General features: G+C 51.1%; 1 protein-coding gene across 1 annotated transcript in view; it reads left to right on the top strand.

The window, feature by feature from the left end:
* Positions 1-25,451, top strand: part of TMEM51 (transmembrane protein 51) — a 44,827-nt gene that overhangs the window by 355 nt on the left and 19,021 nt on the right. The window lies entirely within an intron of this gene.

Genomic DNA, 25,451 nt, shown 5'->3' with positions numbered 1-25,451 from the left:
TTCGGCGGGAGGACTGTGTACTCGCATCCTCTGGAGCCGCGCCGGGCCAGTGAGGGACCACCCGGCTCCCGGGCATTGCGCTGAGGACAGCTGGCTTCGCCTGGGGGAAGGCAGCCGGCCTCCGGGCCCCCTGTTGGCGGGGACAGGTGCCATCCGCCTGGCGGATGTCGAACCCTTGGCCAAAGAGGCACCTTCCCTCGGTGCTTAGAGCAGAACTTCTCAGTAGGTCCCAGGAAACCACCCGGCGCTGCCCGAAAGAGCCCTTTCCCCCATCCCTTACTCCTTTTTGGAAAGGGAGACTTTTAAGGGATATAGATTCGTGTGTGTGTGTGTGTGTGTGTGTGTGTGTGTGTGTGTGTGTGTTAGGTACTAGAGGCAAAGGGTGAGAAATGAGTGTGAGCAATGGGGCGTAACTCAGGTTTCTTCACCTAGTAAAATGGGAGTGATAACCTCCCAGGGCGAGGTGGGGCATTAGTGCCTGCCGCAGAGCAAGTATCAATACTACTCAGGTCCAAATCAGATATCTAGTGTGCGCCCTGAAGGGAGCCCTGTGGCCCGGAATGCCAAGTCTGATTAAGAGGGATGGGCGCTTTCAGAACGAAATCTTTCCTAGCCAAAGGACGAAGGTGCAGGAAACCTGGACGTCCCTACGGTTTCCCGAGAAGCTGCGACGGGTCCTCGCTAACTCTGCGGGTGGTCCAGGAGCTGGGAACCCAGGTGTAGCCGGAGCGGGGTGGGCGGGGCCGGAACCAGCCTGGCGGGAGGCAGGAGAGGGATTGCCCTCTAAGGCTGGCTTCTGGCTTTCGTTTTGAGGGGGGTCACTTCGAGGATGGCCTTCCTAGTGAAGGGTCGGCTCTGGGACCTGTGACTGGCTTTTACACTTTGGAGACGTCACACAGGGATCTTGATCTAAGTTGATAGGGCCAAATGGAATTGGGAGGGGGCCCCTTTCCCTCCAAATGTGTCCCTCCCCAGCTTGCCAGAGCTATCTCCCAGATTGGGAGAAAAGGCAGAAGAGGGAGAAAGGGGAGGAGACTGGCTGAGCATCTGTTCCTCACAATGTCCTGAGCTGCCAGTGGTTCAATGATTAGGGCCTCTTGAGTATCACAGAGGCCCAGGCCGGCCCCCTGGGGATACAGGGCCAAGGGACCTCAGAGAGTTCCCAGCCTAGTGAGTAGTAAATGGCAAGTGTCGTAAAGAGGTGGCAATATAGTCAGACCTCAGCATTCCCTGGCTATGTGACCCACAGTGTCACTTTGCCTATCTGAGCCTCAGTTTCTTCATCTGTACAGTGGGAATGATAACCTAGGGTGAGGGGGGACATTCATGCCTCGCACACATTAAGTACTCTGTAGGAAACTATGGTACAGGTTTAGGGAATAACAGAAGAAAGAAAGTAACTCAGGGTGAGGCGTACCAGCAGGTCCTGCTAAGAAAAGAACGTTAGTAAATTAAACAGTGAAGTGGAGTCTCTCAAGGGGACAGGGTAGGAAGGATGTCTGGGCAGATGGAACAGCACAGGCAAAGGCATGGAGGTATGAAGGTGCACGAGGTGTGCTGGACCGAGGGAGGCGCTCAGGTAGTGGCAGGTGGGTTTGTGGGAGGATGCAGGGAAGTAGAGGGATTGGAGGGTCTGGAGTGAACTGGACTGGAGAGGTGGGGCGAGGTCATCACAGGTGGGACTTTATTCAGTGGACGTCTTAGAGCCGATCCACAGATGTTGACTGTGTGCCTTCTATGGGCCAGGCACTGTTCTAGGTGTTCAGTATACATCGCTGGACAAGAAAGACACAAATTCCGTTCAGGCTCTTTAAGCAGGAGAGTTATTTGACCCTGTCGCTGTGCTAGGAAGATAAATCTGGCTGCATGGAAGTTTGGAGAAGGTTGCTAGGGGAGAGGAGGCTGGCCCGCAGGCTGGTGGAGGCATCAGGAATGAAGAAGCCGGCTTGTTGCCCCGCACAGGAGGCAGAGGTGACCACTGGTCAAGGAGGAGATCTGTGGATTCAGGGTGAGGCTCAGACTGCCAGCCTGTCCTCTACCAGAGCGGGGCCCAAGCCCCTCCAGCTGAGGCTTTCCAGCTCTCTGGTTTGAGAAGTCCCGAGCCCCAGGAGCATCTGCGTCTATGCGACGAGTGGCAATGCTGGAGACGGAGTCAGCAGCCCATCTCCTGTTGGCATTTGCAGTGGGCAGCCTGTCCCTTTGGGGGGGCTCCTGTTTTCCTGGGTCACGGTTCTGGTACACGTTCTTTCCTCCCTCTGCAGGGCTGGCAGTAAAGCCCTCAGAGCTCTTGGGCTGGAGGAGACCAGAGCTCCAGGACCTTTGGCCCTGGGCTTCTCATTCGAGGGACTGAGGAGAGTTTTCTCCCTAAGGGCCAGGAAAGTTCCCTAATCTCAGATGCCTTCTGACTGGGGACGTGGTGAAGGGTCTGCTTCTGGCTGCTGGCTTTTGCTTTCCCTTTTGTTGTGTCTGCTCTGAAGTTTAGAGGAGTTTTTTATTTGTTTGTTTGTTTTGTTTTGTTTTTTGCAATTGACAGCCGTAAGAGCATCCTTCTCCTGGTTATAAGTCTCCTTTACTTGGAGGTGGACCATGCACGGCCTTTCACCTGCCACGGGAGGACCCTAGAATGTCCTCTCATTTGACAAACAAAACTCAGAGAGGGGAAGGAACTCACCCAAAGGCCCACAGCAAGTCAGCAGCAGAACCGGATCTAGGTTCCTCTGCATTATCCCAGAAGACTGGCCACGTTCAAGTCAGAGACTTGTTAAGGGCCCCAGGTTAGTCCAGGGTGGGAGGTTTTCTCAACATCTGTCTTGCTCCTCCCCAGTTTGGACAGGTGGCCCCATTTAGCCTGGTGATGTTTTTTTTCCTCCTTCCTTCTGGATTGAGCCTTTGGTGCACCAGCCACCGTGCTGGGAGCTCTGGCTCCGCGGAGAAACAGGTCACTTGTTTGGCTTTGCCTGCTCCAGGCCACACTGCCCTACCCTTCCTGGACAGCCCCGAGACGAGACGCCGGCCTGAGGTTGTGCTCCGGGGGTCTCTGCTAAGTGCCCCGAGCCCTGTGTCAGGACGCTGGGCTGGCCCTCGCCTCTGCCCCGAGCCCTGTGTCAGGACGCTGGGCTGGCCCCCGCCTCTGCCCCGAGCCCTGTGTCAGGACGCTGGGCTGGCCCTCGCCTGTGCCCCGAGCCCTGTGTCAAGACGCTGGGCTGGCCCCCGCCTTCTAGTCTGTGTCGTTTACTCGGGCTGAGCAGCTGAAAGTTTCCTTATTCTCTCTTGCCCTAGATTTCTCAGACATAGCAGCCCTTCAACCTGAGTGCTGGTTCCTTTAGCTCTTAGAATATTGGAGCCAGAAGGGACCTTAGCCATCCGAAAGTCCACTCCATTTGTTTTACAAATTGGGAGATTGAGGCCTAGGGAAGGGGGAAGGGAAAGGATGGGCCTGAGATCAGAGCCAGGGCTAGAACCCAAGATTCCCGATTCTGTCTTGAATGATTTTGAGGATGGTTCTTGAAGAAAAAACAAAACAGAGCACAATCCTCCTGCAAGGGCCCCTTTCTCCCTATACTCCACACTGCCAGGAATTTGGGGGGTACCCACAGTCACACGTCCAGAAGGAGTAAACGCTGGGGCCCCCGGAAGGCAAGGAGTATATGTATCTTGACATTTTCAGGACCTATCTCTTCAAACTGACTTTCATGCCAGGGACTAAACTAGTGATAAAACTTACTTGCTGCTCCCTGAACCCTACTTTATCATGTACCCCTGGATAGACAGGCTCTTGAAGTTATTTTCTCCCCCAGGTTACAAAGGAAGTACATGCTGATTGTAGAAAACTCGGAAGGAAAACTTCACGATATGCTGACAACCACTGTCGCCACGGTGGTGCCTTGTTCAGACTTTTTTTGTTTGCTGGCTTGCCTGCTCTGCTATTTCATATCCTGGTCTTCCAATTCATCATCATGACGTGTACTTTCCCCACGTGACGGTTTTTTCACACCGGTTCTAACCTGCCAGTCTCACGTGCTTCTACCATGTGATGGCTGGAAGGTACTTAGGAGGCCAGAATTTTGTGGCCAAAATCAGAACGCTCCAGTAGCCCAAATCCTGTAACGCTATGCAAATTACCACTGTGGGACTTCAGGGGGCCACTTCTCAGGTCACCGTCACCATGGCTGTTGGGGAAAGGGCTGTGTTTACCAAATCTAATGCAAACATTGATTCTCAGTGAGCTTCTTAGAAATGGAGGACATCAGCCATCAGGGGTGGGGTGGGTGTGATCCCAAGATTCTAGGAGGGAGGGAGAGAGCTTCGTTTCTTCTGATCTTTTGCTGTGTTGGTTTTAACCTAGCCAGGTGCTTCCACCCTGTTTTTATGACCCCTTTCCCCAAATCTCCCCAGGACTAGGCACTGGGGTGGGGTGAAAAATCACAATTTGGGTTGCTTGTCTCCAAGCCGTACCTCTTGGAGAGGCAAAGATGGCAAAGACGTGCAGAGAATTTGTTACCGACTCAGGTGATAAGGTCGGTCACCCCACCCTGGGGACAGGATTTCCTGGTGTCTCTCATCCTCTAACAGGATTGAAGCCTTGCTAATGCCATGTAAATTGTCAATACTAGACGTGATCTTGGGGACTTCCCTGGTGGTCCAGTGGTTAAGTCTCCACATTCCCAATGCAGGGGGCCCAGGTTCGATCCCTGGTCAGGGAACTAGATCCCACATGCTGCAGCGACGATCCCGAGTGTCACAACTAAAGACCCGGCTCCGGTTCACTGGGTTTTTTTTCTTGTTTTTTTTTTTTTAAGATTTTTCTTTTTTTTGATGTCTTTACTGAATTTTCAAAGTCTTTACTGAATTTGTTACAATATTGCTTTTGTTTTATGTTTTGGTTTTTTGGCTGCAAGGCATGTGGGATCTTAGCTCCCTGACCAGGGATCAAACCTGCACCCCCTGCATTGGAAGGCGAAGTCTTAACCACTGGACCGCCAGGGAAGTCCCTCACTGGTTTTTATATGGTGATCCTGGGAAACTTGGGATTCCTTGGACGGGTCCCAGAAGCAACTCAGGGGTCTGTGGGGACAGGGCTGAGTGGTGGGAAGCAGGGCCAGCTGGGCAGAAACTCTGCTTACAAATATTAAAGATGTCATGGTGCGAAGGATCCCTTTAAAGAGATTCTGCGACTTTAAAAAGAAAACGAAACAGCTGCTGGTCTAGGCACCTCGATTCTTAGAAGAAACTGAGGCCAGAAAACAGAGTCTGAGGCCTGTGCGGGGCAGGTGAGGGCTCTCAGGCCTCACACTGATGAGGGTCTTCAGATGAGGCACTGAAGTCAGTATCAGACAGAGCTCCTGGCTGGAGACACACGTTGGCCCTGCAGCCTGCTTCTCCTCTGGGCCACACTGGTATGTGCGCTAGGAATTCATGTTTATCATCATGACTGTAACTGTCGTGCCAGTGGTCCAGCTTAAATTGCACAATGCACAAAACAGTCATTTGTTCAATGCCAGCATTTAAAACACATCACAGGGTTGGTTAAGCCTGTTTAATGTCCCCAGAGCTTCCCTAATGGAAACATCCTACAGGCGATGGGCCCAAGGTCACCCAGCAAATCTTGGCAGAACCAGGATGAGAATTCACCAGTGAGAGAGGTCCTTTTTTAAGATCGTGGTCTCATATGATGTATAATTCTGGATGCCTCCAGGAGGTTCTGCTATTTTTTCTATTCAAGATGTAGAACCACGTGGCTCTAATGCTTGGTGAATTTTTTGTCTTTGCCAGTTGTTCCTCTTCACAGCTGGTCTGGGAGAGAAAAGGAGAGACAGAATTTCGTTACCCTTGTTCCACATTTTCCCCACCCCGACTGGCCGGGCTTGTGTTGGTTAGGATGTGGACATGGTTTCCTGAAACTTGGGCATGGGGGGAATATGATAAAAAGCAAAACACTCACACTTTCAGACTCCATATATTACAGCTTCATTAGCTGCAGTGTGGTGGGTAGGGATTATATATTGGAGTTGCCTTTGGGTAATTGTTTTCAAACACTGACAGATGCAAATTAGACCATGGGGAGTGGGGAGGAAGTTGTCTTTGGCTGCCAAGAGCTGCCGTTTTAAACGAATGTGCTGCTAGCATTGTGTGCTGGTCACGAGCTGGTGGGGACCTGAGAGGCCAGCTGCGTCCCCTAGATGGGCCAGTGGTCCCGGGAGCCACCGTTACAATACAGCTGACCAGTGGCAAGGAAACCCAGGAGCTTGGAGGAGTTGGTTTAACCCAGACTTGGAGAGTGAAGGAAGGATTTTCAGAAAGGGCAGAGTCTCAGCTGAAATCCGAAGGGGGAGCAGAAGGTCAGCAGCTGTGCCTGGCAGAGGTACAGCCTGTGCAAAGGCCCAGCAGCATAAGAGAGCTTAATTCACACGGGCTGATACTAGATGTGAAGGGCAGGGGTGGGAAAAACCATTTACTTGATTTCTTTCATTCAACCAGTATTCACTGAGTTCACTCTACAGGCCAGGTGTCCAGGGTTTTGGGGGGAAATGTTCCATAAGGGAGACTCAGTCCCTGCTTTCCTGGAGCTTATACCATACTGGGTTGGGGGAGGGGTCCGTACATTAGGTAACAAACAGGGGAACTAAACCAATAACCATATCAGGCACTGAACTGAAATCTTTGCCGCTTCCCCACTGCCTGCAGGGTCAAGTCTGGGCTAAGCCCCTTCGCTTTCAAAGCTCTGAAGACTGGACTCTTTAGAGTTTAGACTCAGTTTACCTTTCCAGACCCATTCCGGCTGCCCCGATCCCTCTCCGCACCCCGGTGCTTTGGTCAGAAGGAACCAGGAACCGCTTCCCACCTCACTTTCCTTCCCCACCCATAGCCACGAACTTTGATGACTTTTCTGTCTAGAAAACCAAAACCAAAAGCAAAACTTGGAGAGGTGAAGGGCATTGTGCATGACCCTAGTGTACGTATCAAAACTAAGAAATTCACATTGCTGCTGGCTAAACGACAGACTTTATTGGGATCTCACCAGCGTTCCCACTGTCATGTTTCTCCTCCGGGATCTGGTCCAAGACACCACCTTGCGTTTAGTTCTCCATCCCCTCATCTCTACTGATCTGTGACCGTTTCTCAGTCTTTCCTTGAATTCCGTGACCTCGAGAGCTTTGACGAGCACTGGTCAGTGTTCTGTAGGATGTCCCCCACTTTGGGTTTGTCTGGTGTCTTCTCATGATTAGACTGAGGTTTGAGGTTTGGGGAAAGAATACTGCAGAGGTGAAGTGTTCTCGTGACATTATGTCAAGATTTCCACGATGTCAGCATGACTTATTGGGGGTGTTAACCTTGATCCTTTGGTCAAAGTCATGTCTGCAAGAGTTCTCCACTATAAAGTTACTCAAGCCCCTTTTTGGAAGAGGCTTTTAAAGCATGGTAGTAAAAGGTCAAATTATAAAATAAATTCTTGAAAGTGACTGACAGATTGGGCTTCTAAAGTTAAAAAAGTTTTCATAGAGTAAATATTAAACTGGAGCAATATTTGCAACACATCCAGACAAGGGGCTGTTTTCTGGACACATACAGGATCTCTTCTAGTCAGTGAGGAAAGGCTAAATGCCCTAGTTAAGAACTGGGATAAAGGAATAGATAAAGAAGATGTGGTACATATACACAATGGAATATTACTCAGCCATAAAAAGGAACAAAATTGGGTCATTTGTAGAGACATGGATGGACTTAGAGACTGTCATACAGAGTGAAGGAAGTCAGAAAGAGAAGAACAAATATCGTATATTAACACATATATGTGGAGTCTGAAAAAATTGGTATAGGCGATCTTATTTACAAAGCAGAAATAGAGACACAGACGTAGAGAACAAATGTATCGATACCAAGGGGGAAGGGGGAAGGTGGGATGAATTGGGAGATTGGGATTGACATATATACACTATTGATACTATATATAAAATAGATAACTAATGAGAACCTACTGTATAGCACAGGGAACTCTACTCAGTGCTCTGTGGTGACCTAAATGAGAAGGGAATCCAAAAAAGAGGGGATATATGTATACGTGTAGCTGATTCACTTTGCTGTACAGTATAAGCTAACACAATATTGTAAAGAAAAAAAAAGAACAAATGGCATTGACCCATAAGCATATAGGAAAAAAACCCAACAACATTCAACCTCATCATATTAAAGAAACTGCTAATTAAAACAATGCCATCTTTCACATATAAAATTTTAAATGTTTTGAAAAGTTAAAAAATTTTAATCTGAAAAAAGGAATGCTGGGGCTTCCCTGGTGGCGCAGTGGTTGAGAGTCCGCCTGCCGATGCAGGGGACACGGGTTCATGCGCCAGTCTGGGAAGATCCCACATGCCGCGGAGCGGCTGGGCCCGTGAGCCATGGCCGCTGAGCCTGCGCGTCCAGAGCCTGTGCTCCGCAATGGGAGAGGCCACAACAGTGAGAGGCCCGCGTACAGAAAAAAAAAAAAAAAAAGGGATGTTGGGCTTCCCTGGTGGTGCAGTGGTTAAGAATTCACCTGCCAATGCTGGGGACACGGGTTCGAGCCCTGGTCCAGGAAGATCCCACATGCCGCAGAGCAGCTAAGCCTGTGTGCCACAACTACTGAGCCTGCGCTCTAGAGCCTGCGAGCCACAGCTACTGCAGTCCGCACGCCTAGAGCCTGTGCTCCGCAACAAGGGAATGAGAAGTCTGCACACCGCAATGAAGGGTAGCCCCTGCTCGTCACAGCTAGAGAAAGCCCCCGCGCAGCAACAAAGACCCAACGCAGCCAAAAATAAATAAATAAAATAAATAAATTTATTTTTTAAAAAAAGGAATGCTGATATGGGGAGATGGTGATTTCACAAGCTCGGGGAGGGATTGTAAATTGGAGGACATTCTGAAAATGCATGTCAAAACTTTAAGAAAGGTAGCAGTTTCAATACTAGGAATTTATGCAGAGGAAACATGATTGTATAAGGAGTTAGTTTCAACAGTTTTTTTTTTTTTATAATAGCAATAAAGTGAGAAACCAACTGTGTGTCTGGCAGTAGAGGATTGGTTGTATAAATGATGGGTCCTCCATGTACCGGAATATTCCTCAGCCACATCAGTTTAGATGAACACTGATGATGTGCAGAATTGTTCATTATGTATCAAAACTTTCAAAGGTCACAAAAGCATACTGCAGTAAGATCTCATTTTTGTAAAAAATAAAAGTGTGTTTGTTTACAAAACACTCAAAGTCTGAACACCATCATAGATATTATCAGTAGTTATGGACGGTGGGGTCATGGATGATTTTAATTTTCTTCTTGCTAATCTAGATTTATTAATTTTTGTTTAATAAACAGGCAGTGTTTTTATAACAAGAGAAAATGTTTCACTGTTAAAAATCTCAAAGGGTTTTTGTGGATCCCCTTAGGGTGACTACTAGGTAAGGTGCTTTGTGAGCTGTAGAGGGCTTTGCAATTATTAGCCTCTATTCCAGGTGATTCTTTTCTCATTTTTAACTTTGAGCATGTGGGTCTCCTTTCCTACCCTTAGGAAGCTGAGATAGGAGCAACGCGGGAACCACAGCAGCTCACTGATCTGTCTGTGATAGGCTGAATGTTTGTGTCCCCCCCCAATTCATATGTTGAAGCCCTAACCCCCGATGTGATGGTAATAGGAAGCAGAGTCTTTGGGAGATGGTTAGGTCATGAGAGTGAGACTATCCTCATGGGGCTAGTGCCCTTACATGAAGAGGAAGAGAGAGAGAGATCACCAAGGAAAGGCCATAAGAAGGCAACATGAAGGCTGTCATCTACAAGCCAGGAAGTGAGGCCTCACCGGACACCAAATCTGCCGACACCTTGTTCTTGGACTTCCTGCCTCCATAACTATAGGAAGTAAATGCCTGTTGTTTAAGCACCCCCTCCCCAGTCTACGGCATCTTGTTGTAGCAGCCTGAGCTAAGATGCGACCTCCCAGCGTTAGGATGCACACATATATATATATGTATGTATATATAAAACTTGAAGTGTGTGTGTGCTTTACAAACAGTAAAATGTACCCTTTTTCATGTACAGTTCTGTGAGTTTTGGCAAACACAAACAATTGTGTAACCTCCACCATGAGGAAGATAATAGAAAAATTTCATTAACCACCCCCCCACATTCCCTCATGCTGCCCCTTTGTAGTCAACCCCTCTGCCACCCCTGGCCCTTAGCAACCAATCATGTTTGCTGTCCTTGTAGCTTTGCCTTTTTTCCAGGATGTCATGGAAATGGAATTGTACAGTATGAAGCCTTTTGAGCCTGGCTTCTTTTACTCAGCGTAACGCACACGAGACTCCTCCATGTTGCATTTGTTCCGTTGTGTGGATGTACCGCAATTTATTTATTCCTTCACCTGTTGAAGGTTATTTAGATTGTTTCTGGTTTGGGGTGATTATGACTAAAGCTGCTGTAGACATTTCACATGCAGATTTCAGGATGAACATGAGTTTCTCATTTTTCTTGGGCAAATACCTAGGAGTGGGATGGCTGGGTATGTATGGTGAGTGTATATTTATCTTTATATGAAGTGGCCAAACTTAGAAAGTTTCATGCTGATGATCCAAGGCAGGGAGTGGGGAAGAGAATGGACTCTTATTGAGCACCTACTGTATGCCCCGCACGGAGCCAGGAGTTTTACACACATAGCCTCAGGCAATCCTCAGCACAGCCTAGGAAGTAATGAGGTCTGGCCCCCCCTTTACAGGTGACCCACAGAAAAGACAGTTTCACATAATCTGACCTAATAAATGCAGAACTACTCTCTTTGACTCTGGGGGCAGCCGAAGGTGGGGGCCATGGTGGGAGACCATCTAGCCTCCATGGTATGTCCTTTACTTCCACCCACCCCCGCATTGTTCTAGCATTTATACATCTTTATCACCTCTAGCCTAGCTCAGAGTCCACTTACTTGAGTGTGCACTTCTGAACTTCCGTAAGGTTTTTCCCAGCTCCTACTTCCAGGACCACAGCTGTATAGGGACCTAATAAAATATTAATAACACCCTCCCCTCCAATGTGGAACTTTAATGACCTGTGTTGAATACCCAGTAGAAACCATTTGTCATCTCTCCTTGAGTAATATTTTGCCTTTTCCCACCGTCATTCAGGGCTGCTGGCGACTCCCCCTACCTCCTCATCCTGCCATGTTGCCGCCTTGTGGGTCTCAGCTGAAATGTCCCCGTCTCTGAGAGACCTTCCTTGATCACCTTGTCCAAAAGACCATCTTCCCCCTTTACTCTTTCCTATTCTGTTTCCTTTTCAGAACATCTCTTGTTAATCCATCCCTCCATGTGTTTGTCTCTTTCAGTAGAAGAGAAGCTTCATGAGAACAGGCTTTGTCTTGTTCATGCCTGTGTTCATCATGCCGGACCCCCAGTAGTTGGTCAGTGAGCGTTTGTTGAATGAATGAATGAGTGACGTCAGCAGAGATTTGTTGACACTTTATGACGGGCATAGTTCCGTGCTCAGGGTTTGAGGAGTCCCAGAGAAATGTAAAAATGCCCCGAGGTGGCGATCAGAAGAACACAGGTATTAAGTCCTGCCTGCTTAACTCTTTTTTTTGTTTTTTAAGATTTATTTATTATTTGGCTGCGTCAGGTCTTAGTTGCGGCACGTGGGACCTTTCGTTGCGGTGTGTGGGCTTCTCTCTAGTTGTAGCATGCCGGTTTTCTCTTCTGTAGTTGTGGCGTGTGGGCTCTGTAGTTCGCGACATGCAGCCTCTCTGGTTGAGGCACGTGAGCTCAGTAGTTGCGGCGCGGGCTTAGTTGCCACGCGTCGTGTGGGATCTTAGTTCCCTGACCAGGGATCGAACCTGCATCCCCTGCATTGTAAGGCGGATTCTTTACCACTGGACCACGAGGGCAGTCCCCTGCCTGCTTAACTTTAAATTCAGTTAAAGAGAGAAAGTGGGAAGGAAAAAGAGTCCCTCAAGACATCTGAGAGCTGCTGGTGGCAGTTGGCTAAGACAGAGGACCTGCATTGACAGCTCAAAGGAGAGCTGCTTCCTGCTGGCTGTGGGGGAAGGGGAATCAGTTGGATGTGGAACCAACCAGGATGCGCGGCCTTCCTGGTTAGCTGGGGGAGGGGAGAAGGCCGAGGCAGAGAGACTCACAGTGTGCGGAGACGGGGAGGCAGACCTACGTGACCTCAGGACCATTTCCTTCCCTCGGACGTGTCCCTGATGTTGCACCCATCTTCCTCCTGGGAGAGAGCATGTTTTTATCCATGCTGGAATCGTTGGTGCCTGGTACAGGGCCCTGCACACAGTGGTCACTCAAGGAACATGGGAAGTAAGGTTGAGCGGGGGGCGGGGGGGGGGGGCAGACCACACCTCCCAGGAGATGGGACTTTGTCCTGTAGGCTCTGAGGGACTCCTTTGACTTTCTGACAGACACAGTGGCTGGAGGGTTGGCGTGGCTGCACTTACAGGCTGAGAAAGCCTTAGAGAAGCAGGTTTTAGTAATTCTCCCGATCAACCAGGCCTGAGGAATAGGAGGGAGATGGTTAGGGCGGGAAGAATCACTGCGAAGAAAGACTTTGAGAAGGAAGAAGAAACAAGTTTGGGGACCAAGGGAATGTGGAAGTGAGCAGGGGCTGCAAATGCGCATGTCTAAAAGGATTCAGCAGCGGGTGTTAAGGAGAGAGTCTGGCCAGACATGAGGCAGCAGGGAGTGGTGGAGACTGTGGCAGAGTGGAAGGCAGGCCCCTTCCATAGGAGACAGCTGTGACACAGCTCCGGCTTCCTGGTACCTGTGAGAACTGGGGCCAGGGCTACCAGGTTTTCAAGTTTTGTGTATGAGATCACCATGTTCTCAGTGTTGGCAGCTACTCTGTAGCATATAAAATAAATAACACTTCACGGACTAAATAAGTCGTGTCCGTGGGCCAGATACAGCCCTTAGGCTGCCAGTTTAAGACCTGGGGGTGTGTCTGGGTTGGGGATGGAGTAGGGAGGAGAAGGAATGCTCAAGCACACTGAGATTTCAAGCCCAGGTCACCGGGAGAATGGTGGCCTCTCACACTGTAATTAGGAAGTCTGGAGGAGCGGGGGCGGGGAAGGATGATGTTGGAATGATGTGGACAAAGGAGGATGTCTGTGACGTATGACGAAGGACACGGACCAGCAAAAGCAGCTTTTCTGTGGAAACAGCTGGATTGCAAAGGCCGTTGGTCAGAGACTGGAGGGAGGGCCTGTGAGTGTGGTTCTTTGGTGATGGGGCTGGAAGTGGTCTCCCTGGGACCTTCTGTAAGGGGTTCATTCGTTTTGGATTTGGCAGAGGGTTCGTTTAAGATTTGCACCCTGCTAGGAGGCAAACGTAAGAACGCGGTGTTCGAGCCTTAGAGACACGGGTTTGAATCCTGGGTTGGCCCCTTGCTGTCAGGGACCTTGGGCCAAGTCTCTCTGGGGCCCCCCTTTCCTGGGTCTCTGTCCCACGTGGATGAGAATGTTGGCCTTGACGGGTTGGGAGGAGGTGTCCCCAGCCCCTCCCCAGGTCCCCGTGCCCCACACCGGGCGCTAAAATACTTGTCTTACAGTAACCCTCACCCCGCACGACCCCGGCCTCCTCTCCTGGGTCCAGGGCCTCGGATGGTATGCACACGGGGACCTTCCTGGTTCCCCTCAACCCACCTGGGCGTCGTGAATCCTACCTCCCCCAGCATGGCTGCTCCCATCGGCCACCTAGAGCCACGGCACACCCTCAACCTCCAGAAGAGCCTCCTTTCACTGCGGGGGACTCTCAGCCTCCCAGGGAGGGATCCTGAAGGACAGTGAGTGGCCGCCTCCCTGGTCAGGGCAGCTGGAGAACATCCTGCGGCCCTGGACGCCGGTTCAGGGGTAGTTTTGTGTGACATGGGCCCTGTCCTCATGGAGCTTCTAGTCTCTGGCAGGAGGGAGGGTGACACAGGCTACTCAACACCAGACCACAGTGTTTGTGGTAACATTTATTGAGCACTTACCACGGGCCAGGCACTGGGTTACCTGGCTTCTCTGGGTTGTTTTACTTAAGTCCCACAACATTGCACTAAGGGTCGTTCTCACTTTACAGATGAGGAAACTGAGACTCATCGAAGTCGCTTGCTCCCCTCCCTCCCTAGGTTGCAGAGCTGGGCCTCCCTGGCTCTCAGGAGACCCCACCATTTAGCTGTAGAGAGCCAAGCAAACGGATGTATTAGGAGCATCACGGACAAGGTGGATTCAAGCTGAGACCGAAAGGAGGGAGAACGCAGCTGGAAGGAACAGCCGTGCGCACGAGAGGGCCATGTCCTCTGTGCCCAGGCCCCGTGCGTCCGGGAGTATTTCTCAGTTGTCCACAGTCACCAGCTGCATCCTCCAAACCTAAAGTGGAAGCGAAATAAGCTCCTAGTGCTGCATCAGTACCAACCGGCTGAAGGCTGCCTGGCGTGGTGGTACGTGCCCTACCCGCTCGAGCTCATGGCTTCCTCTGGCAGCTCCATTAGAGAGACACACTTTATATTATGCCCCTTTTACAGCTCAGCTGAAGTAACTTGCTCAAGTTCATAACCAGGAAGCTGTGAAGCTGGGAGTCGAACCTAGAACCTCTTAGCTCCAGAGCCAGAACTTTTAACCCTTGCGAAGGTGGTAGGACTCTGCTGAGTTGACCCACAGGCCACGTGAGGCATGTGTGGCTAGAATCCCTGGGGCAGAGCTGAGAGGCAATCTTGGTGGAGGAATACATCAGTCCCTGGTCCTCCCTGGCCCAGCTCTTAGCTGTAGCTCTTGCAAGCCTCAGCTCCCGCACTGGGTCCTTCCACCCTGCCTGTCTGCATCCTCATGCCCAGCTGACTTCCCAGGCTCCGCCTTGGTCCACACTCAGGATGAGGGTTCTAAGGCTTCCGTAAGCATCGGAATCACTCAGGGAGCTTTGCCAACAGCAGGTCCCGGGCCTCACCCCAGACTCTGCTTCTGTAAGTCCACAAGGGGGCCCTCCAATCTGCATATTTAGCAAGCCCCCCTCCCCACCTCTGTCAGGTAGGGGATGCAGGGGTTCTCAGATAATAGCGGGGCCCAAGTTCCGCTCCCTCACCCCCACCTGCTGCTCAGTCAGCCATGGCCACCTCCTTTTACACACCTCCGGTTGCTTAGTCCTTACTCCAGTGCCACGATTAGCACTGCGGGTGCCCCCATTTTACAGATGAGGAGAGCAAGGCTCAGAAGGGGGAAGCGGTTTGCCTAAGGCCACCCAGGCAGACCTGGATTTTAATCACCACTGACTCTACCCACGTTGCTTTACTGCCTCTGCTAAATTGGCATTGGGGCTCCCTGCGGGTCCCCAGTGGGGTTTAGAGGAAGGGCTGTGAATGATGCATTTTCATCACATGCAATCTGTAGACGCTGGGGAAGGAGGCATGAACCTTAGTCAAAGCTTTGGCAACCAGAATACTCCTTGTGTTATCTCCATGGGCTTTTCAGCCTGGTGTGAACAGCTGACGTCATTAGTCAGAACTCCACAGGTTCAGCTTTCAAAGCTACATGTGAATCAAAATGTGGAATGACTCAAAGATCATTGGATAAGAGGACGGACTCCTCTGTGACCCAGAGCAGGTCCAGTAACCTCTGGGGGCTTCTCCCCTAGATAGAGGGCTTCTCCCCTAGATAGACTAGGGAATCCCACCCCAACTGGGCTGCAGCACCCAGAGAGAGGGTGAAAGTAAATGCTTCTCCCTGTGCCCCAGCAATTCCACTGCTGGGTATTTATGGAGAGAAAGGCCAACAGCGACCCACCAAAACTCTCACACGTATATTCATAGCAGCTTATACCCAGCAGCCCAAACGAGAAAGCAGCCCAGGTGTCCACCAGAAGGTGACCAGATAAACAAACTGTGGTGTAGCCACACAATGGACTTCTGAGCAAGAGAAAGGAAGCAAACGAACTACAGACACAGGCAACACCGTGGATGAACAAAAGAAGGCGGACAGAACACACGCTGTATTGGTCCATTTATATAAATTCCTAGTACAGGCAAAACTAACCTATAGTGACAAAAAGCAGATCTGTGATTGCCTGGAGTGGGGGATGATTGGAGGAAGGCGCACACAGGGAACTTCCTGGGAGGGGCTTGTATCTTGATCTCAGCAGTGGTTACATGGATATATGTTGTTAAAACTTATCAAACTGTACACGAAGATCTATGCAATCTACTAGATATAAATTATACTTTAAGTAAACAAGTAAATGACCAGATGCCTCTACCCCAGCCCTGGCAACTCAGAGTCAGCAGTCTTGGGTGGGGCCCAGGGACGTCTGTATTTTCAGCAAGTACCACAGACAGCATCGACCTTCAGCCTGGGGTGGGCACCCCAGACTCTAATCGCTAAAGTCTCTTCTGGCCAGGACAGTTGAGTCTTTGAAGATGTTGAGCATTTGCTGTTAGTCTGTTTTTAAGCATAAACCTAACTGGGGTCAAAGTCTGGTCCCGGGACTGACTCCTGATAACCGGCAAGAGCGGCTCTAAGCCATGCACAAAGCACCCTCAGTTACCGGGCTGATCCTGGCCATGTGCCGGGCATCACAGGGTCTGCTGTACTGGGGACAGAGGGCAGGACTCCTGCACAGGGCTGCGGACGCCTGCCAGGCACTGGGCATCAGGCAGAGCTAGACAGGCCCTCTCTGGGTTCTGTCTCCCTGCCCTCCAGAAAATCATGACTTTGGCTGTGTGTTGAGGAGCTGTTGTGTTATACCGTTTTGTGTATACGTTGAATTTTATAAGAGGATGTTCTTAGGCACCTCAGCTCAGAGTCAGCCTAGGCTCAAGCCCCACATCTCCACAATTAGCTGTGTGTCTTTGTGCAAGTGACTTAACCTCTCTGTGCTCCTTATCTGTGAAACGAAGAAGATAATACTTCTTCGCAGTGCCTTGAGCAAGGGAAGCATTTAGCAAATGTTGGCTGTTACAATTACTATTACCTGATTTAATGCTTATAATAACCCTATGGGCATAGGTGCTATTCTTATCCTCATTTTACAGAGCAAAAACTGAGGCTCAGAGAGGTCAAGTCCCTGGTACAAAGTCACACAGCCAGGACTGTGTGGAGCTGGAATCAAAACTGGGGTCTGCCTAACTCCTGAGGCTTTTCACTGCACCACACTGCCATCAGCTTTGTGGGATGGGGATCATTACAGAAGACCCCCATGCACTGGAATGAGAATCCATCACTAGTTGAACAAGAGATGTGCCCTTCTTCAGGAAGGCTGTGTGTACTGGTTCCGAAAGTGGGTTCGCATCCTGGCTCTGCCAACTGTGGAACCCTGGGCAAGCTGCTTAACCACCTCGGTTTCCTCATCTGTAAAATGGGGGTGCTAATCCCGACCTTAAAAGGCTGTTGTGAGGATGAAATGAGTTGGTATGTATGTGGCACACAGAATGGCATCCAGCACACAGTAAGCCCATAAGCCTGGTCAGCTTTATTTACCATCACTGCAAGGTTGCACACATCTCGGTTTGTGACTGAGCCGGGTGGGTTAGAGAGGATGGGAGGTTGTCCTTCATGCCTTCGAGGAAGTGATAGGACAGTCTGCAGGGCGGCCTGGGGCAACAGGCAGAGAAAAGAGCCTTTTGAACCATGTGCAGGGAACCTGAAGTTCTGTGATTAAACCCTCTGGTGGATTCTCTCATTTTAAAAACTCAAAGCCTTGTTCCCCGCCTTGTCCCGTGTTTCCTAACCATCATGTTTACTCTATTGGAAGCGATTCGGGGCTGACAGTCCCTGTCATGTCTAAATGGATGGCAGGCTTCTTGCCGCTGGCTCTCAGGTTGGGGGGGGGGGTGGCAGCAGGTGCTAGACAAGACTGAGCTCAAGGTGGACAGACAACCCTTTCGTTTGTTGATTTTTTGGATTTATGTTTTTGTTGTTGGTTTTTTTTGTTGTTGGTTTTTGTTTTTTTGCCTGCATCTTGGGAACCACAGTGTGGGTTTCTCAAGCTGCTCTGTTTCGTTTGGGTTGAAAACAAAAATAAAAGGCAGGCCATCAAACCGTGACGTCCAGCTGCCTGCATGAGACTCTGTGAAGTTTGGTTTATAAATGAAAAATGTGTGACCGCACTAAGCTGAAAGCAGAGGGGCCACACAGCACAGCGTGTCTCTTCTGGAGTCCAACCCCTGTGCTCTTCTTGGCCTGAAGAGGTGCCAGTCTGCCTCTCTGAGCCTCGGTTTCCTCGTCTATGAAATGGGCACAATTGTGGCACCCACCTAATGAGGCTGTTGTGAGATGAGGCAGTAAAGGTCTTAGCCCAGTGCCTGGTACACAGTACAGATTCAACAAGCAAGAGCTAACGGGATTATCGGTTTGCCAGCCCCTCTCTGAGTTGAACTGTTCAAGCTCTGGGTTTCTCACTGACTGGCTGTGTGACCTTGGGCTAATTAGTTCACCTCTCTGAGCTTCAGGTTCTTCATTTGCAAAATTGAGACCCTGTGTTCCCTATGTAAAGGCTTGTCCTGAGGATTAAATTAAGGAAGATAACTCCTAAAGGCAGCCTGGCACTGTCCTTAGGATATTCAAGTGATTGTGCTGACAACGTGATGCTGGGGGCACATGGCCTTGACTCTCAGGGAGGTTGAACAAGGTCATAAGCCTCCCCCAAAGTGTCCCGGGGCTGCGATGCTGGGGGTACCTGGTACAGCCCCTAGTGCCAGGGAATGAGGCTGATGTTTCTTGGAGTGAGGGAGAGGCCAAACACCGGTTACTTACCAGGTGGTGGTGAGGGGTGAAGGTGTGCCAGCCGACAGAGGGCACAGAAATAACAATTGTTCCTAGCTTGAGTGGCCCCTGGGTCTTCCGTGTTGGGCTTGTTTCTGGACTCATGTCTGGAAGTAAAATGTTTCATAGCAACAGTCATTGGGAACATATGGATAGACAGACCTTGCTTACACAGATTCCGAATACAAAGATGCAATTTACCCAAAAAGCACATGAAGGGATTATGATTCCCCAACAGCAGAATTCTTTATTTTATAGAAGTATTCACTAGGAAATTCTTCTCAATGTCAAGCACCCCTTGTACATGTAGAGTGCTGTTTGATTTATGAATAAGAGGGCGGGATTGTGCAGTGGTAGCAGGTGTAGTTACAGGGGCTAGATCGCTCCCCACTCCACTCCAGGTGGAACCCCTGCTCTGCCTGTTACCATCTATGAGACCGTGTGTCTAATGTGCCTCTATTTCCTCATCTGCAAAATGGGGATTATCATAAATAGTACCTATCTTACCTCATAGGTTTCATGAAAATTAAACAAGTAACCCATGTAAAGAAAAGTTAATGCCACGTAGTAAGGGCACAATACTTGTGGCTGTTATTAATTCCAAAAATATTTGCAGAGCATCTTCTATGTGCCTGGTGCTGTCTGCCCTGTACCTGCCCTCGTGGAGCTCACTCTGGGGTGTGGGATGTGGGGAGGAGGGATGGAGGCAGACAAAACATAACATAAACAAACAAGGTGAATTCAGGTTGCCGTCGTAGCTGTGTCCCAAAGCAACAGGGAGCTAAGATGTAGGATTACGTGGGGAAATGCTTGCAAACGTCTGGCTTGGAACTGTGATAGTGACATTTAAGTGACAGATGAGAGGGAGCCAGTGATGAGGGGCAGAGTGGTTGGAGCATGGGGTGGGGGGGAGGGGCAGACTGGAGCAGCTCTTCAGAGACTTGAGATGCAACTGCGCCTCACCTGTGGAAACGCAGGTGCTGCACCAGCAGGTCCAGGTGGATCTGAGGTTCTGCTTTTCTAACTAGCTCCTGGGCCACCGAGGCTGCTGGTCCATGGACCACACTGAGTGGGCAGTACCGGAAGACAGAGGGAGCCAGGGTCCAGGTGGCAGAGGGCCTGGAAGGCAGGTGGGGAGTTTGGATTTTATTCTCAAAGACAGTAGGAAGGCAGGCAGGAGAGTGACATGACTAAAGGATGCTTCCAGAAGCTCATTTTGGCTGCTGTGTGGAGAAGACTTGCTGGGGCCAGGGTGGCAGCAGGGAGGCCAGGTAGGAGGCGATGCAATCGCACAGGTGACAGTGGCAGCAATGGAAGAGGCAGGAAGTAGGTTTGAGAACCGTGGGCAGGTAGACTGACAACACTTGCTGAGGTGTTGTATATAGATATCCTTAATAATCCTTTTTTTCCTTACTAATCTTAATAAATATTCTTGTATGTGCTTCATTTTTAAATATTTTAAACCAATAGTCTAGAGCAGTGGTTCTCAGCCCAGGGTGTTCTGCCAGCCCATCCCCACGCCAAGGGACATTTGGCAAGATCCCAGCCGGGATCAAGATGCTATTGGCATCTGGTGGGTGGAGACCAGAGATGCTGCTAAGTAGCCTGTGATGCGCGGGACAGCCGCCCAGCAAAGAATTATTGGGCCCAACATGTCGATGGTGCCGAGGTGGGGAGACCCTGGTGTAGAGGCCTAGAAAGTCAGACATGCAGACCCCCCTCCTCTCACCCCAGCCCTACAACCCAAAGAGAACCAGTGTTACCAATTTGCTGCCCAACTGTCCAGGCCATACACTGTGCGTATACAGTACGCAGATTGCCTGTATCCCGTCTCACCCCAGAAGGGGTGCTAGGGAAATGCTCAGGACCTGGGAGCGCTGAGCTGCACACGGAGGAGGGCACCTGATTGTTTTGCCACATCTGTTCCCACTCACTGGAGGTCACACCCAGCGGGAGGGAGGAAGGGGGAGGGGAGGGGGGGTGGGCAAGTGGCCTTAAACCTTATTCCTCTATAAAGTGTGATAGTCTTTCTTTTCTCCAAAACCACACATTGTGAGGCAGGCAGCCGCTCTAACTGGGACTAACTCAAGGAATCCAGGATTTCAGTGCCAGAGGACACATTGGGATAACCTAGTTCCACCCAACCTCTTATTTCACAGATGGGAAAACTGAGGCCCAAGGCTTTTTGTAAATGGAAAAAATCCTTTTATAATAGTCTCTTCTTAAATTACTGGGATTTTAATTTCAGATCTCCAATGTAATGCACAGTGACAGCTTATGTTCCTGATTTTTTTTTTCTCTTGGACGCGTCCGTATGTGAGGCTGGTTACAGTGGCGGACAAAGGGGACGTAGTTTAACAAAATTAGAAGGCGAAAGACAATGTATTAAATTTCCCTGAAATCAGAATTGATTTCATTTTGAGAGTGTGTCCTATACTCCAAGGTTCTCTCTTCCTATCTTTACTGTTACGTCGGTCTTCCTGCTCTGGAAGGATGGCAGTAGCAGAGGGCAGGATGCTTTCGGTTCAGGGTTTGTTTGGCTTTGATGCCCTTACTAAGTGGAAGAGAAAGGTAGCAACCCAATGGCAGTCTTCTCAAAACAGCAGGAGGGATTATTACTGGTCTGTGAACTCCGAGGTGTGACAAGTACTGGTTTCATCTGTTTTCACGGGCCGAACCGAGGGCAGGATTTGGCATCATTTTCACAGCTTTGGGGAGGTCCGGTTTCAGTGCAGCCTCAGGTTTGCAGTGCTGCCATGGGGGGGCCCTCCTTCCGTCACCATGCTCCTGTCCTTTACGAGGCCTCAAGGAGCCCCCCAAGTGGAAAGAATGAGGCCCCGCCTCTGTAGGACCCCAAGGGAGGAGCGGCAGGTCTGGGAGATCAGTTCTGGCAGGACTGAGGGCGCCCACAGCTGGAATCCAGCTGTGGTCTCCATCGGCCAGCCCTCTCCCCAGCCCCCCGAGGGATTTGGCCTCCTGCCTGGCCAGTGAGAGGGGTGGGGACCTTAGCGAGGAGGGGTGCATTAGGAAGGCTCCCCGGGACTCCTCTGCACCTGTTTTCCCAGATCCCCCAGCTGGAGCAGAGCCTGAACACCGAGCTAAGGGGTTCGGCCTTAGACTCTTTGGCACTGGGGCGCCCCTGAAAGCTTCTGAGCAGGCGAGAGACAGAATGATAAAGGCTGTTTCCTGGAGCTCAGAACGGCAAGAGCACGCTGGGGGAATTGGACAGGAAGGCGAGGCTGGGGCAGGAAGCCAGGTGGGCACAGGGAGGTGGGAGGGCTCACCCCGCAGCGGCAGCAGTGGAAACAGAAAAGGAGGAAGAGCAGGACTCGTGGGTGGGCCTCGGGCCTGGACGAGGGAGAGCCAGGAGTCACGGACGAGCAGGGTTTCCAGCCCTGGTGAGGAGGACGGCGACTCCGCCAGTGGGAGACTGCAGAGGTCACGGAGCCTTCTCGCAGCCTCAGTTACATTATCTGCGGACATTGGGTCGTGGGGAGGATGCCATGAGAGTGTGCGTGGGAACTGCATGGAAATCGGCAGGCCCCAGGGGGGCGGCAGGCAGGTGCCAGGGGCCTGTGAGCAGGGCTTTATCCTGAGGGCCCTGGGGAGCCATGGAGGGGTCTTGACGCCGGTGGTGTGATCACATTTGCCTTTGGGAAAGAGCCCCCTGAAAGCAGTGGAGAGACGGCAGGCCGGGAGGCCGGGAGGCAGGGAGGCCGTGGAGGAAGCCTCTGTGGCCAGTATGCAGGTGAGGTGTGAGGTCAGCCTGGGCCAAGCAGGAGGTGGCCCTCCTGGAGCATGGCCACTCCCCAGGGCGCAGCTCGCTTGTCCCCTTTGTGCTCGGGCAACCGCCGCGATGAATGCAGGGTGGCCAGTGTGGGTCCCAGCGACCCCGCTCTAGGGCTCTCCGTGACTGTGTCTGTACACACAAACCCTGCGCTGGGCAGGTCCCTGCGACAGCAGCCAGCACGGCAGAGGCCCGGCTGTTTGACCAGAGAGGCAGCCGCCGCGGAGTGAGAGCGTGAGGCCCAGCACCAGATCCACCTTTCCTTTCAAAGAATCCCCCCAACCCCCTCCCCTCCCCCATCACCCCCCCCCACCGTGCCCGCCACCACGCAGCCCCCCAGCAGTGTCCTGGCAACTCCCCTGCCTCATCAGGGACTAGACCTTCATTACTCCTGCCTCTCCTCTCCTTTCTTCCTCCTGCCATGTTTTCATGGTGTCCATTCCATTTTTGTTCACTTTTCTCTCCTTCTTTGGGTTGTTTGTGCCTCTTTTTTCCTTCCTGTCCCCCTCCCCAATCTGTCAGGTCTCCTAGTTTTTCTTCTCTTTTGCCCCTCTTGGGTGTACAAGGCTGAGGACGTTTTGCTGCTGCTGGCTATCTCGGTGCCTGCCACAGTGCCTGGCCCACAGGACACAGACGGCAGTCCCCTCGGGCATGTCTGCCTGTCCCCTGACACCACATGCCCTTCCAGTGCATTCCCTTCCTGCTTCCTTTCTTGCTCTGTGTGTATCCGTTTGCTAGATGTACATTATAACCTTGGCGATAACGTTTTCAAGGACAGGCCTGGTTCTCCCGCCCTCTATTTCCTGCTAGCCGCCTAGAGGCAACCCTTGATCACCCTCACCTGCTCTGGCTATCTTTGCTTCGGTGATAACGTTCTGTGCCAAAACGCATGGAGTCATGATTCCTCAGCTGATCTTCAGATCTAAACACCCTGCAAGGTGGATTAAGGGCCAGACCTTGCATACATTTAATAAACTCCTGTGTTGTCCAGGCCCCTTGTGGGGCAGAGATGATGGGGCGTAGCTCCTGGCCTGAGGGGGACAAGGGACATGACCGGAACACCCACAGATGCACTGGAGACCGTGACACCCACTGTGGGGCTTCCGGGTAGATGATCCAGGTTCGAATCTGGACAGAGGCTGTCGTCTCTGACTGTTCTCCATCCTCGACCCCCTTCCCTCCTCTTACGGTGGGGATGAGGCAGCAGCCAGAGAGAGCTTTGATGATTCGGGCTACAAAGATGATGTGTGAGAGCGTCCAGCTCGGTGCTCGGGCCCAGGAAGGGCTCTGAGTGTGGGTGTTGGGTCACAACCCCTAACACTGTGCTGTGGCAGCTCAGAGAGGGGCAGAGTCCTTGCACATGAGATGGGGCTTCAGGCAGCCCCATGAGCCCCCAGTCTCAGGGGCTGAGCGAGGCCAGGAGAGGTGCAGGGTCAGTACTCAGCCTGGACCCTTGGCTCTAAGCAGGTTACTTAAGACACTGACTTGCATCTTTGTCACTGAGTGGTCCTGGACACATCCGTTCCATCTCTGTCATCAGTAAATCTCTGATTCTGATATTAGACAAAGGATTGCCGTGTTCATGGAAGCAGCGTGTAGATGTTTAAAAACTCATTCTTTAAAGCATGGCTTGGGGGCAGGTGAGAGGCAGAATTTTAGGGGGACTCTGGACTCAGACTATCTGGTTCACAGCCTCATTCTGCTACTTATTAACGTGAGGCTTTGGGCAAGTCACGTAACCTCTCTGGGCATCTGTAACACGGGGATGGTGGCAGCGTGTTTGTAAAGATTAAATGAGATAATCCAGGCTCAGAGTAAGCATTCAATGCATGTTAGCTGTTCTTATCATGACTGAAAGATGCAGGTTTCTGAAAACAAAAGGCCCTCTTGTAAAATATGTAATCCTCGCCCCCATTTGTAATGACACACCTAGTCTATATCCAGGTGCTCCTGATACCTGAGTGGGGATGCTTTTCCTGGCAGACAGTCAGTGGAACGCCAGTGAACCCCTGATGTGCAGGGGTGTGCCTGGGGGCCCTTAGGGTATGCTGAATAATGAAATTAGCAATGAATAATGACCCTCCCCTCCCGAAAGATGTTCACACCCTAATCCCAGAACCTGTGAATATGTTACTTTATATGGTTAAAGGGCCTCTGCAGATCCACATTATCCAGATGGGCATGATGTAGTCACAAGAATGCTTGTAAGTGGGAGGCAGGAGGGTCAGAGTCAGAGAAGGAAATGTGACGACAGAAGCGGAGGTTGGGAGATGGAGAGGAGGGGCCAAGGATTGCAGGCGGCCTCTAGAAGCTGAAGCAGGTGAGGAAACGGATTCTCTCCTAAACCCTCCAGAAGCAATGCAGCCCTGCTCCTACCTTGATTTTAGACCTCTGACCTGCAGAGCTGTAAGAGAATGAATTTGTGTTGCTTTAAGCCACTAAATTTATGGTCATTTCTTGCAGCATTGCAGCCGCAACAGGAAACTAACAGCCCCTCTTGGCGGGGGCGGGGGGTGTCCACGGGTGTTCATCAGATTTTCATCTGTGTTGACGGCCAGATGATGAGCAGTCGCTGGTCCCCAGCATCTCACCTGGCCCTGGGAGCCCCTGCTGGGTGTCGCTGCAGCCACTTTCTCCACCTTCTCCGGCCTCCATGTTCTCACAGAGCCCATCTGAAATGCAGGTGCATGTTTCACCACTAATTTCTTCTCTGGGAAGGCCTCTGAAAACAGCTGTCCTGTCACCCTGGGGATTCGTCAATCAGGGCCATGACACGTGCCCACGGAGGGTGCCTCCCCTGGTCCTCAGTCACTGCTGACACCAGCTCTGGGCCTGTCTCCAAGCTGCTGCTGCCCGTCTGGACAGGGAAACGGGCTGCGGTTCCAGCAGCAGGAGCAGTAGAGGCACCTCT

This window comes from Monodon monoceros, unplaced genomic scaffold (assembly GCF_005190385.1).
Source record: "Monodon monoceros isolate NGI ecotype Baffin Bay Population unplaced genomic scaffold, NGI_Narwhal_1 Super_Scaffold_18, whole genome shotgun sequence".
Lineage (NCBI taxonomy): Eukaryota > Metazoa > Chordata > Mammalia > Artiodactyla > Monodontidae > Monodon > Monodon monoceros.
The sequence above is the reverse complement of the archived record's forward strand: the minus strand, read 5'-3'. Positions and strand labels throughout refer to the sequence as shown.